Source organism: Acromyrmex echinatior, chromosome 6 (genome assembly GCF_024713525.1).
Source record: "Acromyrmex echinatior isolate Ae372 chromosome 6, ASM2471352v2, whole genome shotgun sequence".
NCBI lineage: Eukaryota > Metazoa > Arthropoda > Insecta > Hymenoptera > Formicidae > Acromyrmex > Acromyrmex echinatior.
In genome coordinates, this window is record NC_141857.1 from 999076 (window position 1) to 1014393 (window position 15318).

Sequence of the window (15318 nt, forward strand, 5' to 3'; positions counted from 1 at the left end):
GGCAGAAGGAAGGGAGGGCGAACTAGTCGAATTAGTTTACTCAGTCACGTGCAACCCGTGCAACATTACAACGACGATATTCCGCGACGGTTTACCACATACGTAAATACAACCGGGCACGTTGGCCGCGCACACGGTACACTTTGGTGCACAAAGCGTACGGTCGCTTCGGGAATGGTTGTAAACGAGCGATTGACGATGTACATCGGAGATACCGCGCGCTCCGCTCCGCCGCGATGACCCACTTTAGCCGATGCTCCAACACGCCCGAGGATTCCGTTCGGCATTCGCCCTAGGAGAGCCGACTCTGTTGTACTACGGCTGTTAAGAGAGTTATAGGAACGTACATATATGCTGGTCGTATGAAATGTATACAATGTTTAACGTCAGGTCGAGGCACCGCGGCGTCTTGAAGTGTCGGCGTCAGAGATGCAAAAATTAGAGAGAAAAAGTTTTTCATGCTTGGCGAACGTTGCTCAAAATGTTTTCTCTTTAAATACGTTCTTTAAATGCGTTTTTTTCAATCCGTTATAATGTTGTGTGATAAATCTTTGAACGTTCTGTCTGACGATGATCCGAAAAAAATATGAGAGCATTGTTCAGAATCATGTCATACATTGTTAAATTCATAATGTTAAATTATATCCAATTTGAGTTTTATTTTTAATCATTTCTATAAGTTGTTACCGCTCCTATTTAAAATGCTGTTAATTTATTATATTTAAAATCATGGCATTTTGAATAATTTAATTTAAGAACAATACAACGATTAAAACAAAAAAAAATTTTTAATGCGAAACTAAATACATACATACATAATAAAACACTGAGATATAATGCATTATATCTCAATGTTTTATTATGTATGTATGTATTTAGTTTTGCATTAAGAATTTGTCATTCTTAACATTTGGAAGAATCGACTCTTATTTGCCCTTTTTTTATCGGTATATTGTTCTTAAGTTAAATTCAATGCCATTATTTGCCTTGATTGTTTTATATGATTTAACTTAAGAAAGTATATTAAATTTGATTCATATAATACAAAATAAATTATGTCATGTCGAGTGTTTTGTTGAATGAATCTTGTAAATAGTATCTTTTAATGTATGAAAGGACTCTGCACTTATATGGAAAATTGGAACTCAATTTTATATTTTATTTTTAACCAAACATTTTTCTCAGTGCATAATTTAAAAATTATCCACTACATATGTATATTAAGCCTTATGTCTGACATCTTTTATTCGTTGGATATTATAATTTAAGCTACATTATAATGAAATAAAATTGAACACATTGAAAATGATCTAGTCGATGGTCGAAACGTTTGTTGTTTTATGTAATTTTAAGAATTATTAAATAATAGCAACCAATAATCCACTGTTATTGTTGCTCTTAGCTCCTTTTCTATTATATATTTGATTATACGTGAAAACTAACTGATTTCATCGGGATTCATTTTTCCATATAATTAGTGCAGTCTTTTTATACATTAAAACAATAGTAGATATATATCAGACTCATTCAATAAAACGCTCAAACGTATAATTTATTTTTGATGTTCATACTGAGGAAACTGATTAAAAGTAAAGAGTGTCAGAATATACGTTAATATGGACATTGCTTACTTGATGAAACTAGCCACGGAAATGGATTCATTTTGATATGGAAATTAAAAATAATAAAACATTATATAACTCAAAGAATTATATTAAGCTTCTTTGATATCTGACAGTATAATTTAATTCATATAATTCTATGCAGCATGCTATGCCAATTCTTCCAATCGATACTTCTACTATTAGTTAATTTAATGTCTGTTTCTACCAGTGTAGGTCAACTTTAATTTCGGTCTAACTTATTCTGTTCATCTTTTTTTGATTCTTAGAAAGGGTAAAAAGTAAGTTGAACTGAGAATTGAAGTTAATCTACATTATTAAATTTATAATGTTAGATTATACCCATTTGAGTTATTTTTAATCATTTTTATAGGTCACCACTGCTTCTGTCCAACATGTCGTTAATTTGACTAAAACAATGGACTTGAACAGTTGAGTTTAAGAAAAAATATTTTTTACTTAAATTTTTTAATTTATTATTTATCAAGCATTATAGTATGGACGATGTTTACGTATGGACTACGATGTTATGTATGGACTTTGAAAGTAATTACAGAAATGGATTGATTTACGTTTTGACATAGATGGAAGTAAAAATGTTATTTAAAGATTAAAAATATTATTCAAGGGATTAAGTTACAATTTTCACAATTTCGGCATTAGATTTTTTAAACAATTAATTATTAGAGGAAAGCCTCCTATTATGAGATAATCGCCTAACATTAGATAGCAGCGTTTCCGCTAAACTAATAAATGCTATCTATTGGTTCCACCATGAATTTATTGCTCTTGGATTGAAAATTTAGAAATGGAAAGTTCATTATTAGATCATGATTGTAGTCGTTGCAAAAAAAGATTTTAGAATTTGATGTCTTCAAGTTTCGTTGAGATGAACCTTTAAATCTTGTTTATTATTTAATAAGTAAATATTATTTCATAAGTAAATAGATTCTTCATATAGTGTAAGATCGTACTAATAGAAAAATACGGGATTTAAATTGCTTAATTATAGACTTAGATTTGATGATCGTAAAATCGTAGAAATCGTAATACGAGGTGAGGGGATTTCTAATATGAAATAAATACTCTATGCTCCTATGTAGTGAAAATCGTTGCTGAAGCATAAATCTTATTGTATAATAATAAAAAAAGATAATCGGAATGAACATCGAGTGCCTATTTCTGCAATGCTTGGTTCCAATTAATTGAAGTTAAATCTTATAGGTACAATGTATCACCTACTCATTTTGCGCGTGCACTGGCTATGTTTGTATTTTAGAAACATTAAATAAAATTTTGTAATTGCAATATTGATGTACTTTGCGTTTTATTATCGATTTCTCGGGGCATCTCATATTAGGAGCACAATTTTTTGACTTTGCGATTTGCTCACTTTTTACATTTCTTTAATTTATAAAAAAAATAAAATTTGAATTAAATTTCACATAATATTATATTAAAGCTTATTAAATTCCCTTCAAAACCTATTATTTTTTAAAATTCTGTCCATAAATTTTTAGCATTTACTCAAAATAAACTCGGTCTCTCTATAATAGGAGCCTATTCTCTATAATTAAAATATATCAATATGATAGAGAGAATCTTTCTCTACATTTTTATACCAGTAATGATTCTATACACTATATAGTTTCTTTGCAATAAATGAAATACGGAAATGATGCATTGTAGTTGCCTCGAAATGTGGGATAAATTGATATATATCACAGTATAAATTGCTTCTATGATAAACTCTACATTAAACTAACAAAAACATAATAAAAAAATAATAGAAATAAAAATTAGATAGATTAGAGTAGATATGTACTTTTTAGTAAAAATTATATCTTTCAAAGTTATTTTGTAATGATCAAATAGCAAAATGTTATCACAGAAAAATAAGTATAAATTATTTTAATTCTATCTCATTTTAATATAGAAATATTAAATATAAAGCGTTTTGTCAGAATTAAATTATAATTAAATGTTCACACGTGCGGTACAGCGAACATTAACCTAATCTTTTCTTACGATATGAGCCAACACACCCCATTCCTGCACACGTCCGATTTTAATCATTTTATTATAACAAATTACCATTGTTACTCAAATAACGTAATATATATTATATATTAACAAACACTTTTCTTTTAACTAATAATACATCGCTTAGATTTGTTTTCATAAACCGAAGAACATTAACACGAAATTATGAAATGCTAAAAAATTTACTTGTTCGCTCTTGAATCAGACTTTTTTCTTTTTCTATTATAATACTTATTTGATTTAAATGAAACTTATAGGGAGAGGTACCTATGTTATAAAAGAAATATTTTGCGGTAACTTTTCCATTATTTCCTTTATCATAAATACATAAACGGAGCGCAATGCTTATTTGCTTCTTATACCAACGAACCCCGATCTCCCCTACATTGTTCCTTTGATAGCTACATAACAATATATATCGTATTGGTGGAAACAAGCATGAAAATAAACTAATTAAAATAAACTATTGGCGTATGATTTTTTGACTATTTTTGCTCGATCAATACATTGTTGCTATTCGAATGTTACATTATATACTCACCCTCCCTATTGATAAACACACAGACACACAGAGTTGCGCTTCAGGACATGTCGCTTTCTACACGTTATCTGTCTTTATTGAAGCGCGAGTGGATCTCATTTTAACGTTGAAATTATGCAGTCTCGTTCGCGGCTTGATAAAGAACGAGCATATATGAACGTTGACTCTACAACGGTAGTTTTCCCGATTCCATTAATAGTTCTCGACCGCGCTGTCTTCTACGTCGCGAACTCTTCACGGAGCAGTCATTTCAGGCGACGTACTATCGCACTATAGAAAGCTACTACTGTCCACGTTTTATTAACGAAAATAATTGACATTCAATACGAAAATCATAGTAATCGAATATGGATATTGATCACATCACTACATGAATTTTCATCGTGACAGTTGTAAGGAAAATTCATGACGCTGATTATGTCTATATCTGGATGATTGAAAAGCCATTTCTGTCATTAAATCTATCACTATTTAATTTCTACTCTATCTATTAATTTCTAATTTATCTATTAATTTCCACTATTCAATTTCTAGTATCAATTTCTAATATCAATCAATTTCTCGTATCAATTTCTATCCGTAATTCAATATTTGATTTGTTTTAATCACAATAATATCATTTAGATCTATATTAAGAGAAAAGTGTTTGGTATTTATGACTATAATTGCATGATAGAAGAACTATGATTAGAGAAGTTTCATTTTTATTGCACTGTTAGTTATTAAAAGAGTAACAATAATCCAATTTCTTAAGTTAAACATTTTGCGTTATTTTAATTTCCATGTGTATCAAAATAAATCAATTTATTTCTATTATTTTTATTTTAAAATAAACAACGTTTATATTAATGTATGCATTTAATAAATAATAAGTGAATTTTAATTAAGATTTAATACATTTTCTTAGAGTTTAATCGTTTAACTCTCCTTTGTTTTAGTAAATTAATGACATATTGAGTAGAAGCAGTGAAAATGATTTAAAATAATTTAAATTAAGTTTTAATTTGACATTATGAATTTAATAAGTTAGTAATAATAATTGTCTTTATAGAGTTCCATATAAATATAGATAATTATTATTAAAGAAATATATATATATATATATATATGTGTTGCATCCGGAAACGGACTATAATTTATAGTTCAATATGGATCGGTTATATACCATCGGCGTAATACTTCATATTTAATGCAAACGCATTCAACGGAGAGTTTCTCGAGAAACACTGAGTTCCATTTGTAGGCGCCATCAGCCGTCAGTTATTTTCCTGAAAATCGATGTTTCATGACTCGAGATCAGAGAGATATACGTGTCAGCGCCAAGTTTCGAGACTTACACAACTAAATCCTAATCGTTCAGCCTAGCACGTTGTTAGCGACGGCAAGGTCTAATTATCATACGCCATTCGCAGAACGGAAACCTACTGATGCCCGTGTCCTCGTCCGATTCTCGAATGTAAGAGGAATTCTCAAAGTAGCGGAGAGTGTTCGTCGTCAAGCTTTTACGCAGGGAAGTAGATCATAAGGATTTATGTGGGATTCACGGTAGAATTACGTCACACGTGCACTGAAATCAAGAGTCTTATTCGCGCGAGTCTTCCGTTCTCTAATTATTTCTCTACGAAATTTCCATTTATTCTCTTGAAATAGACATTGCGATGTCCGCGTCGTTCAGGCATGTATTTCGTTGTTGAAAGAATTTTTTGCAGTTGCATTTTTTCGCGCGATGAAATAGTCAATTTTCTCGTCAGTGATTCGAGTAATTAAATCCGATAGACTTCTCTCGAAAAGGAGTGGCATATTCAAGTGCGACGTTATACTTAATAACGTCCACCTACGTGATTGTCGTGGTCGGATCGCGAGTTTTCAAGAACATGATGACGACGAACGATTATTGTCGAGAAGCTGTGTAACGATTGTGATCTCAGAAATGATGATTTGTCCGCGTAAGAACTATTTACTCCAATAGAAATTTCATTGCTATTTCGTTTCTCATTCATCAGTTCATCCATCAATTTTCTTAACAAATTGAATTACTAAAATATCGCAAATTGGGAAGTTGCAATAAATAACGATCATCCATCATGTTAAATAAAAGTCGGCCTCGCGAATTTATTGAAGGATTTTATCATGAAAACTTCATTCATCGACGTTCACGGAGGGAATTGAAATCTCTTTTCTCTCTTTCTCTTTCTCTCTCTTCGTATAAAAATATATACATATATCCAAACCGTAGATAAAAAGTTGGATGACTTCGCTTATCGACTGGTGTCAAATAATAACTCCGTTTCTGTGTCACACTGTCCGTCGTGGAGAGTTTTACGCCTGTTTCACACCGTTCATTTTTCCAATGAACCGTTTACACATTGATTCGGCGCCAGAGACAAATTGTTTACATAGTCCGATGACTTTAAGCTTTGGGCTCATCTCGCTACTCGCTGCTCACGCAGCGTGTCAATGTCCTTTCAATTGAAATTACTGACGGAAAAGTATCTCATCTTTTAGCCTTATCAGGCGTTGAACCGCGATGTCGCAAATGTGTAATAAATAACTTACCCTCACTCCTTCTCTCTGCCTTCCACGATGATTTATTTCTTTAAGATTGCTACCATCAGACAATTTGCGATTAGTGTAGCCTGTTTATTGTAAAATTCTTACAATGATGTTTAAAAAATAAAAATGGAATTACATTACAAATTATTTATTGATATTAATTCGGTTAATAAATTGCAAGGACTCTCGTAAGGTGTATATATATATATAAAATAAGATAAATTAAAGTTTGCATTTTTAAATAACGATATAGTGTTAATTTTTCCAAAAATTTCCATTGCTATGTTCTTTTATTCTATTTATCCTTTCTCTTTTTATTTTATCTTATGTATATATTTTTCTCTTTGTTACATTAAAAATTCTATAGAGTCTTTAAACCGTTTGATTAATTTCGAATAAAATTGTTACTCTAGAATCCATTTACACTTCTGATCTATTTACATTCGGGTGTAAAAAGTTTTCAGTCGCGGAGATAATACTCAAAAAGATAACAGTTTTTGTCTCGTTTATTTCTTTTGATGGGCATGTGCAGGTCGGTGTTAATGACGAGAATCAGCAAAGCGTTCGTTGAAACCGATGAAAAATGACGACCTGTCTTCTTCGATGGTTACAAAAAGCACGCGAGTCTTTTTCGAGATTCCTACCCGACCCAGTTTCCACGCCGAAGCTGTGCTTGCGTCACTGGAAATTATATCGTGTATAAGGGACTCTCCCTTCCCTTGTAATCTCGTGGAGCCGATCCGTAAATGAATTGTTAATCGGAGGAATTAAACCGAATAACGCCGGATTAAAATTGGAGCTTGCGTAGGTGTGCATTTAAACTTGCAATTTATTAACAATTATTGCGAAGCGCGATTCGTCGTCCCAAGTATTAATATATTTATGTAAATTTCTCTCTTATCGCAGTCTTGTTAGAAACTCTCTATTTTGTGAGAGGAAACAGATAATTTTCAGGGAAACTAAATTAACGACCGAAGCAACACTTTCGATACGATTAAAGCACAAACTATTTTACGGCCATTTGATCTCGTATTCCACTGAAAACGAGATGTTCCTTTCGCCAGAATAATTACCCAAATGGTTTATCAGCAGACTCCTGTCGCCAAAGCAGCTGTTTTCGTGAATTTAAACTGCATTTAAATTCATTGCTCTTCTGCGTTAGCACTTACAAGGCGAGGAATCATCATAAGCAGAGAAAAATTGTCTTAAAGTACCTCATTTAAAATTCTAATTTTTAATTTTAAACATACACACAAAAAAATGAATTCTTAACGAAATGCATAAATGCTTTAATCCAAGAATATTTTATGCTTAGAATAGCGCCAAGAATAAACAATTTCCAATTAACAATAAATTATTCGTAAAATAAAATAAATTTTATTCTTAATATAAAACAAATTTTATTTCAATAAAAGAATAAAGTTGTATTCATTCAACATTCAATATGCTTATATTAGCATTATTTTTTTCTTCAATGATACCTTTTGTCAACTTATTTCAAACCCCCAGTAGGCTTTTTAGTAACATCAAGATGACAGAAACCAATGCTGCAGTAAGTGACGATTTGTAAATGAAGCTTTGTAAATGAAGTGTCACATTTATTAGAGCATGATTTATTAGTGCTTCTTAATGTGCACGGAGTACAAGTTCCCAAGGAAAAACTGAATCAAACTTGGATTATACCCTCTACTAATGTAGCTCAAAAGCAAGTGAAATGCTGAGACCGTTCTACCAATCTCCGTATTAGCCGTATTGCAAATAAGGATGCAAACAGACAGTCAACCTCACAATGGTAGAGAATGCTGACTGCATGTATAGGTGGATCCGCCGCGACGGATTCATTGCTCACCTCATCCATTTAACTTTGGGTAGCAGATCCGCGAATTCATCGCGGAAAATTCACTCGCGTGTATAGGCGCCTCTTCATTATGTCACAGTGACAAAGTCAGCCAGCTCTTCGCGCATCCCCATTTGCAATAGATAGAAATTATAACTGATAGAAATTAGGACGAGCTGAATATTTCATCTACCCTTAAAGATTGAACCACATTTGGAGGTATGTTCCACGGCAACAGTTCACTCACAAAACCACCGTCAATGGTCACTTATTACACTCGTACTTCCGACATCTTGATATTACTGAGAGGCCCTTATATACACTGTTACAGCTTGCCGGCGAATTTTCAAATTTATAATTCTTAATCCAAGAATAAATAGTTTGTAAATAATACGATTAAGTTTGTTAGAACCATATAATGATTTTAGAAACAAGAATACAATTTTATATTTTGCATAAATCTATTTATTATTGATGCCAGTAAATATTTATGATTGAAGAGAATATTTTATACTTAAATGAAAGTAAATAGCATTCAAGAATAAAAATATACGTGAGTCAAAAATTCATTTTTTTCTGTGTATGATATGCTTATTATAATGTTATAGTGATTCACAATTTAATAATATACCGGTTTTGAAAACAATATTACGTCATTTTTATAATGCGAATTATACTGTAAGTCTAGAGAAAAAAGTATACATTTTGATGAATTCGAAATAGATGTAGTATTTTACGAAAACATTAATTCGAGCTACAGTGAACAAATGATATTGCGTTTAGTAGGTCCCCACTCCTTTCGGCGTGACATTTTTATCAGAAAAAAAGTCAATATGGAAATTGGGTCGAATAGTGTCCAAGTAACAAACGTACGTGGCGCATCTAGGACGCTCACGCTGTGTACATATTTGATTAGATGCGCTTATCTCTTCTTTATTAAAAAAAAAATTTTCTCGGAAGGCTCATTACAGCCTCGTATATTATGAGCCTCTTCCGTAATCGTGCAACGAATCTACGTTTGTCCAAGGGCGCGTACTGTCGGGTCTCGCGGCCATTTACGTAATTGCAATGTGGAGTCGTGCCTTTTCAACCGAAACCGCGATGTGCCTCCGTTTCGGCTCGCGCAGAAACGATGAAAATGGAAGCTGGGATCTTGGTTTTACGTTATCGTGACAAAGTGTCGCACACGCGGAAGCGCGGCTAAGTGGGTCAGTGGGCCAAGCGCAACTGCAACAGCCACCTTCGTATTGAATTGCATCTACATCTACGTTTGCATCTGCACACAAACGCAAAGATGCTGTCTTCCGATGATCCTCCCGATGGAGAGTTGCATATTGCGGGTATTTGATATTTATGAGCTAACGTGAATCAAGCAAGAACTTTTCCACGAGAGGCACGTGCGGATATAAAATTGCGATGCGCGAACATGGCTTATCATATTCTGTCTTCCGGATAAAATTTAATCCTTCAATCAATAAATTGTAGCCTCAATAATAATGTCGCGCCAAATGCAATTTTTCAGTTTGGGTACAGTTAATATCGTTTAATAACCGGTGATATAAATTTAATAAAATCACTTATTCACTCACTTCTTTCATTTACAAAATATTAAATCTCTTATATTCTTATATCGAAATATATATTGGGTTATTTAAAAAGTATCCGCGGTTTTTTCATTCAAAAATTGAACAAAAAACCGCGGATACTTTTTAAATGACCTAATATATTATAAAATTGTCTTGTCGTTAAAAGCGATAATGAATTCATTTTCAACTCATTAAAATAATGAATTAACGGCTTCATTGAAAAATTATAATCTATAGATAAAAACTCTTTTGTGCAAACTGTCGTATGGGTTTTTATCCTAACCTTAGACAGTATCACAATGGCTGCATTCAGCAGAAAAAGCAGCTTTGCAACTGTTGTAAAATTCTCTGATATGATTGCTCTTAGTTCCTTATTGGATCTAAATGTATAAATCCAATCATATTCAAAAATTTTACAATATTTGCAAAGCTGCTTTTTCTGCTGAACGCAACCAATGTGTGCATTGCAATGTGTGCAAGCGGAAACGAAGCGCTTTGTTCGCGCTTTTTTTTGTTGCTACGCGTAGATAGATATTGCACTTTTACGCGTCTCTGGATAGAAATAAAACTCACTTACTGTTTGGAGATACATATCCACGGGACGTGAACTTTATATTGCATTGCAAATTCGCGAGCGTACAACACACAGATTTATCAAAAATTCATGTCCATTCCGTTCAAAAGCCGCTTATATTTGTACTGGTTTGATGAACTTTTATTTGTTACTCCATACAAAGTGGAAGTTGCATCAGCATTCTCGCTATAAATTTTATTGAACCAAGAAGCTTAGCAGTCTCTTATTTGAAGAGGGAAATTTATTTTTTTAGATATCATTTTATCTATCATTTTGTTGAATTCGCACACACGTTCACTATTATAAAGCTACAATTTTCATCATAAATATGATACCGAGAGAGTGATTCGAGTGGATGTAATTTGTCATTTAGAAAGCAATTGGAATACACCATCTGCGCTTTCTCTCGATTGTTTTAAACGAAAGCGGATGTATTTTTTCCGGAGATTCGTTGTGGTCGACACGAGCATTGATCGAAACGCGAATAAAAGAATAGCATGCGCGCGGATTGTTCCCGTTGTAAAATGAATACCTTGCTCGCGAAATACTTTCAATGAATACTCTCGAGAAAATGAGGGAGTCCATTCGAAGGTGTGAGATCGCGCGTGGAAATTATTGCTGGAATGACGGCACCGGTCATTCAACTGGTAAGCCTTTTCCAAGCGGGACTCACTCAGTTTTTCTTATAGGATTCTAATTGCTATTAATGTAAATTGTGAGAAAAAGTCGGCCTTTCGCACGATTTACTTGTACTGTTTGAAGAACTCTCTTTGCCTATTTTTTTTTTCTATCCGGGACAATGGTTTTCCAAATAAAAGCAAAAAAAAACGTGTAAAATTCATATATGTTCGTATAAGCATTAGAATTACGAGAATGAATCATATTCATTTCGCAAATAGATGATAATACACGACTGAGTGGTTATTTACTTAAGGATATATTGCACGTATTTTTAAATGCAAAAGTTATGAAAAATTTATAGACTTTTATATTGTATTTGTGTTTGTGTGAAAGTAACAAAAAAAGTTTGGCGGCGATTTAAAATGTGGATAAATAATTATTTCAATAAAACGGAAACATGTTTTTAAAACATAATTAATAAAATGAGAAAATTTTTATTTAAAATATAAAATTGTATTAAATGTGAATACTAACCTTATTGAATTTGTTTCATATGTATATAATTTTTATTAGTATTTAATTTTTCCAATTTCAGTCACTTTTTGCAGAAATTATGCACCTGATTTATCCTTAATAAATCAATGGATTTGTTTCCGGATTATTAAAAAAAAAAATATATATATATATACTGTTTTCATTATATTAATTGATTAATCAAGAATCTCATATGATTTCAGCCTGCAGGACTTTAGTTTCAATCTTTTACGATAAATTACGTTCATCGGGCAAAAAGAGCTTTTGACTGAAAATCTGACGCGTGCCGCAGTTAACGAGTGTTAATACAAATTATGTCATAGGATTTATATAGATATTTAATAAGCCGTCCATTAAATTTCAATGTAACGGTCTTTACGTCATTTATTTGATGCTACGTTGACTCGAGCGGATATTGATACTTTCACCGTGAATCTGTTGCCGCAATAGAAGCGTGAGCGTGCGTACACGCGCAGGTGGATCACGTTTCCTGATCCGCCGCTCGCGCTCGCACGCGTGTACAGCTCGCACGTTTCGAAGGTAAGAGTCAGCCGGGCGTGACCGGCTCGGAGAGAAACGCGAGATACGCGTAAACGCGAGATACGCGTAATAGCTGATTTGCCATTCGAGAATTTAAGCATGTATTTTACAACAGTAAATTAAGCCGTACAATGCTGATCAAAGCGCGCGTTGCTTAATGACTTTTGAAATTGATTTAAATTTCAAACGCGGGGATACGGGATTTTGCTTTACGCTATGCGAAATTGCAACGAAAAATGTAAATCCATAAATTATGGAGAGAGGAAAAGCGAGGTCATGCGCTCTTAAACAGGGAATTAACAAGATCAAAGAAGCGTACTTCAAAATTTTCGCCGTTCCACTGAGTTTTGTCTGTAAAAGTTGTCTTATCCCATTTAGCTATTTATCGGAAATTGAAATACACACATACTCAATCTTACGATTTAAAAAAAGAATTTTTTTTTTATTTAAAACAGAATCTGGAAATTCTTGTTCTACATATAGTATTTCGTGATATGACAATTGGCGGTGTAACATTGTTGGCACGAGGCACCTTCACACATGACGAAAGAACACGTTTATATATAATTATATACAACGGTTGAATTTAATGTCAGCTAATTTAATGTAATTCTGCGTTTTAAGAATATTGTGAATTTACTGAAGAGGGCCAGATTGTGGCCGATACGTCTAATTAATGTTTTATTAATGTAATGATAATTAAATATCACAAACAATATCTTGTGCGGTGGTTTTTTATGCTCTTCTTTTCATACGTTTTGATTTATAAACCACGTTCGTTCTTACGATTTAATTTTTTAACTTTCCGATTCGCTGCAGTTTGCCACGGCAATACATCACTGTTACAATTTTCACGGAATAATTAAATACTCGTGGACGCAATGAATAAAACATTGCAGAGGGAATTGAAATCAATTTTTATACATATATTTTTTCTCTACTCAGTTAATTAATTGATTCGCCTCCAGAGTTTGTTTTTTTCTCGCTTGACAAAATTGGCTTCATCTTTTTATTAGAAGTTCAATTATCACGCGACGTTGTTAATCATTTGTAAATCGTTTATTAATCGATCGTTAATCGATCGTTAATCATTTATTGTTCTTATAATTAACTATGTCGCGATTGACTATGTCGCACATGTCACACATTGACGATGACGAATCCAATTCGATTTATCCAGTACGTTGGAACAAAGATGAACAAAATGAAGAAATAGTGCTCGTCATTTTCCTTTTAAAGGTACTTTTCTCATGGCGTGACTTGACGAGTATACGAGCATTCGCGTTACTTTTACGACTGTTGATAAATTCGTAGTATGTATTCCCACGGCTCTGCATCAGCGAATAGAATTGAGTCGGCCTACGTATGTTTCTACGCAAATCGATGAATAGCTTTATACGGTCATTCCAATTCTACTGTCTGCATCAAAGGATAAACTTAATTCATTAAATTTATTTTTTAAAAGAGAATGAATTTAAAAGAAGATAATGAAATAAATTTAATAATTTAGTTTATGTAAAATAATTAACTAATATAAATGATTAAAAATCGATTTACACTGATACTCTAATAATTTAATTTTTTATATCGCAATTATCTTATTCTATTATGTATACTGTTAAATTTATAATATCAAATTATATCCAATTTTTGAGTTATTTTTAATTATAGATTAGAATTATTTTTATTTACAGATTTTGTGTTTATCAGTATCATTAAGATGCTTATGAGCATAAAAATTATTAAATTGCTAGACAATTTAATTTGTAATAGTAGTTTTGTCGGTATAGGTATTAGTACGTTTCAAATCTGAAAAATCAATTCGGCGCGCAGTTTGGTAGAATTTGATATGTGGTATATAAATTTACACTGAATTAAGTATTTAAGCATTAAAGATTCAACTTCGACCGTTATGAGCTTTATTTCATATTGGTTGTGTATTCACATATATGATCCAATAGGATTCTTATTGTTTTATTTTTAATTATTTCTACATTGAAAACGAAACGTACTAAATTTTGATAAATATTGGTTTGAATAGTATTAATTAAATATTTACTAGATGTAAACATATATTTATTTGGCACAAGAACCATTAATTTGATTTAAGTATAAATTTTTTTTATTATAATAGTATTTATTATAAATATTTAATACTATTTAAATAAATACTCATTAAAATTTCGTAATTTTTTTTCTGTGTGTAAATCGTCACTGCTCTTAACATGTCGTTAATTTAACAAATACAATACAGTTAAACAATTCAAGAAATATATTAAGTTTGACAAAAATTTACTTTATTATTTACTAAGTTCAAAGGTTAATATGAACACTGTTGACTTCAAAATAATTCAAAGCAATTCCATATAAATGAGTTAATTAGATGCGATTATTTTTTTTAATCACGCGTTTTAAAATAATACATTTTGACACGCTTGGAAATTAAAAGGATTTAAAGAATTGTTTTATAAATTTGATTTTTTAATATTTAATGTATAGTTCTAAATAATCTAAATGCTTTAGTCTGGTGTAATTTTTATTTCATTTTAATTTGAGAAGATTTGAAGAGGAAGTACCCTCGCTGGAAGGTAATTTTATACAAGGCAGGAAGGAAAAACGCGAACTCTTTAGAATCCTCATCCCTCGCGGAATACCGTCATCGTCTCTATACTTATATTCATGCGAAGCTCCGTGATCCTTATTTTGCGGAAAGAGCGAAAGCTCTTAGCGAACTTTCGACCGAAAACAGCCGCCTTCAGCTACAATAGACGATCTTTCTTTGCCCGCCGTGGACATTATTTTCTTCTTCCCGAATGAATAGGGCATCTCCCAGAGAACGGTTTTACCGTTGGACGGTCCAGTTTCTT

General features: G+C 32.1%; 1 protein-coding gene across 4 annotated transcripts in view; it reads left to right on the plus strand.

Moving 5' to 3' along the window:
- Positions 1-15318, plus strand: part of UbcE2H (ubiquitin conjugating enzyme E2H) — a 53356-nt gene that overhangs the window by 34329 nt on the left and 3709 nt on the right. The gene's annotated exons all lie outside the window — the stretch shown is intronic.